Below are 3,830 nucleotides of genomic sequence, written 5' to 3'. Positions count from 1 at the left end.
TTCCGTTTCCGTCGCGAGTGTCAGTTTAATTCATTGCAGAGTCGTCACCAAGTTTTCTCGAGGGTTTTCAAGTTTTACTGCTTGTTTTCCATCTTCGTTTGTTTTGTTTTTTGTTTTCGTTTGTTAATGCAATCTTTCGATTTCTCTCTCGTTTTTTTCTCTCTTCATCGTCTACAACTGGTCACAGAGCCTTCTGCGCGATTGGACGCAGCTCCTCTTCGCGTGAATGTGTTAGGTTATTTGATTTTATGTTACTTTTCTTGCTTTTTTTAGATCATTTAGTATATGGATACCGGATAACTCCGGGCACCACAGTTTTCAGCTGTGTTCAGATGTCTGGGTATTTCATATCAAGTGTTTTTGTTTCGTTTCCTGTCGGTAATTAATCATTAATTAATAATCAATCGATATAAACATATGTACAGTGAAAAAATTCTTAACAAACATATATTTATAAATATGCATGTGTCTGCGTATGTGTGTGTGTGATTTCTCGTTTTTTCCTCTTTCGTTTCCGATTTTCTTCTGATTTTGAGTTCTTTCCACTTTTCTTCACTGTTCCAATTTGATTCTCTCTTTTTGGTTGATTTTGATGGTTTCATATTTGATTTTTCCTCCTAGATTCGCCGGAAATCTACTGGTAATTTCGCTACTTCCGATGTCGGGGAGTCGGGCATTTCCTAAAAATCTCACTCTCTTTACTTTGTTTGAGTTTTTTTTTTCTTTGCTGTGTTTCGGTCGACTTGTCGAGAAAAACAAAACACTGAAACAATTGCGGTTCTAAAAAATCCGTTTACCTAAAAAGTGACGCTCAATAAAACCGCCTCGGCGCCTAAATGCACGTGGCAAAACGAGTGTCACTGACGACAGTTTTTTTCTTTCACTATTGTTTTGTTTAGCTCAGTTCGGAAAATAAACACAACCTTATTTTGACATTTGCTGACGAAACAACGAGATCGTCGACTAAAAACTTTCCGCGCTTTAGGAACTCTAGCCTAAAATTTCCGGATCCACACTTGTTTTTCCAAAATATAGCCGAATCTATCCGGGTTTTAACTCCATTTTACGATCGGTGTGTGATCGCGATCGCATCAAGTACACTTCTGTCATTTTTTTCCGCATGGGTATGGAATTTTATGTTTTGAATTTCGTTTCAATCCGAGCAGGTCGCACCCGAGACGCGTTCAAAAACTGAAAAGCGAATGTCAACAGTTTAGGGGTTCTTAATGTGTTAAAATTGCATTTTTTTTTTGTTAGGATAAAAACAGCGGAGCCAGCTCCAAATAAATCACTTTTTCAACGCTAAATTCTCGCAGCAAAAGCGGGGGCGGTGTTAACCATTTAGTTCGCCAATTGTGTTGGTCCCTGAGTTCCTCCCCAGAGCAGGAAGAGAATGGGGGAAGGAACTCATTGTAAATATTGCTAACGCGACGCCATCTCGGGTGACCTTTTCGAACTAAAAGTTGATTTTTTTTGTTTAATTTAGATTTATGTTTCCCATGACCTTCTCTGTTTGTTTATTTTTAGTTTGTCTTTATGTACAACTTTCTTCTTATTTTTTGATTACTCTGTTTAAATATATGTGTGTTTGTGTGGGTATTTTTCTCTTTTTTATGTTCTTGTATGTTTGTGTTTGCATTTCTTTTCGCGTCGTCGTCCTCTTCTTTCTTCTTTGTTGTGTTATTTTTCGCAAGGCAATCATTTTTTCTTTTAGTTGTTTTTTTTTGTTGGGTTAATTATTTTTTTCGATCACAAACAGAAGTTCTCTTTGTTGTTCCTGTTTTTTGTTTGCTTTATGTAGTCGGTGTTTACTCTCTCATATTTTTTTTGTAATCTTCTTTATTTTATTTTTGGTTGTGATGAGTTGAACAAGTATGTGAGAATGGAAACAATTGTAATCTATTACTGCTTTTTTTTCGTAAGGCACACCAAATATAACAAAAACAATGTTTGTATTTTTTGAATCTTTTTAACACTTTTCTAGATGCAAAGGAAATCGGAAATTTGGAATCATTGACTATTTTTATTTTGTTTGTTTGTTAAGAAATAGCGATTCGTTTTTGAAGTATTTTTTATTTCGATAATGTACTAGAACATAATCTACAGATACTAGTACTAGATTGATTTAGAGAAAATGAGCGGTTTTCTAACATTTGATTTGTGCTCATTTTGCGAATAGAGTGACGCAACAAAAGTCAGAATCGTATTTCGAGGTGACTCGAATGAAGTGACTCGCCATGTAATTCCATTGGAGAGTCACTCCGACTTTTTTCACGTCACTCTGTTTGCAGAAATGAGCACAATTTCGATCTCATGAAGAATAATTTGTGCTGATTCTGCGAATGGAGTGGCGAGACAAAAATCGGAGTCGTTTATCGAGATGACAAACATCGATTCGAATGTAGTGATTCTCCATTTGATTCCATTCGAAATACGATTTTGACTTTTGTCACGTCACTCCATTCGCAGAATGAGTACAATTAGCAATACATACTGCTCGAATAACTCACAATTTTAATATACCAGATGTGCTCATTCTGCGGATGGAGTGACGCGACGGAGCTCGACTCGCATATCGAACTGAGAAATCTCGACTGGAATGAAGTGACTCTCCATTTGATTTACCCGGTGAGTAACTTCATTCGAGTCGGGATTTCTCGCCTCGATATACGACTCCGACTTTTGTCACGTCACTCCTTTCGCAGAATGAACACAACTTCGATCTCATGAAGAGTAGTTTGTGCTCATTCTGTAAAGAACGACGTGAGAAAAGTCAGAGTCGAGGTGCGAAACCTCAAAACGAATGAAGTGATTCGTCCTGTAAATCTAATGGAAAGTCCCCTGATTCGAGTCAAGATTTCTCACCTCGTTGTACGACTCTGACTTTTGTCACGTCACTCCTTTCGCAGAATGAGCACACAGACAAATCGACTGAGACGAGCTTCCACTTCCACTCGCATCGATCTAGTACTTCACTTCGTCATATAAGCAGCTCGTATCAATCCATATTCTGGTACAACTCTCGGAATCCATATTTGGTACACAATTATATTACAGCATTCCTGTCATTCATCTTCTAGTACATCACCGTTTCACAAAATTTAGAAAAAATAATAGGCAAACTAAACAAAAATCTGCGTCAAACTTCAAGCAACTAGTACTACTCCTACCATGCGTCATTCAGTTAGTTTTTTTTTCTTTTCAGTCTAGTACGCTGCGCAATTCACGGTTTATAGCTACTATTACAGAGTGCATGTGTGTGTATTTGTGATAGTGATAGCTAAAGGGAATTGGCGGCTTTCATCAAGCAATGGTCCACTTCAAGCGCTGCGTTCATCACATTGCCGCAATCCTTCTTTTGTGCTCATTCTGCGAATGGAGTGACGTGAGAAAAGTCGGAGTCGTATATCGAGGTGAGAAATCTCGACTCGAATGAGGTGACTCTCCATTTGATTTACACGGCGAGTCACTTCATTCGAGAGTGGATTCCTCATCTCGATATACGACTCCGACTTTTCTCACGTCACTCCATTCGCAGAATGAGCACATTTGTTCTTTGTTTGTATGGTTTGTTTTTGGTTGACACTTTTCAGAGAGATTTCCCTAATAGTAGTTGTAGTGCTACAATGTTTTCTTTTTCCTTTGTGTGTGTGTTTATTGGTTTAAGGTAGGTAGTAGTAGAAGATAATGCTAGTTATATTCACTTTTTCATTGTTATTTTGAATTGTTCCTTTTGTTGTATGTTCGGGATTGTGGATTTTTTTTTGTTTCGTCAAATTCTACTTAGCGTTCAAATATATATAATCTATGTCAGCATTTCTGTCCCTAAT

At 37.5% G+C, this 3,830-nt stretch overlaps 1 long non-coding RNA gene across 1 annotated transcript; it reads right to left on the bottom strand.

The window, feature by feature from the left end:
* Nucleotides 1-357: 357 nt before the first annotated feature.
* LOC115262622 (uncharacterized) lies at nt 358-3,824 on the bottom strand. Its single transcript, XR_003895366.2, has 2 exons — nt 3,548-3,824; nt 358-3,355 (listed from the first exon to the last, which is right to left on the bottom strand). It is a non-coding gene; the product is annotated as an uncharacterized LOC115262622 (long non-coding RNA).
* Nucleotides 3,825-3,830: the final 6 nt, after the last annotated feature.

The sequence above is a fragment of the Aedes albopictus genome, chromosome 3 (genome assembly GCF_035046485.1).
Source record: "Aedes albopictus strain Foshan chromosome 3, AalbF5, whole genome shotgun sequence".
Taxonomy (NCBI): Eukaryota; Metazoa; Arthropoda; class Insecta; order Diptera; family Culicidae; genus Aedes; species Aedes albopictus.
The sequence above is the reverse complement of the archived record's forward strand: the minus strand, read 5'-3'. Positions and strand labels throughout refer to the sequence as shown.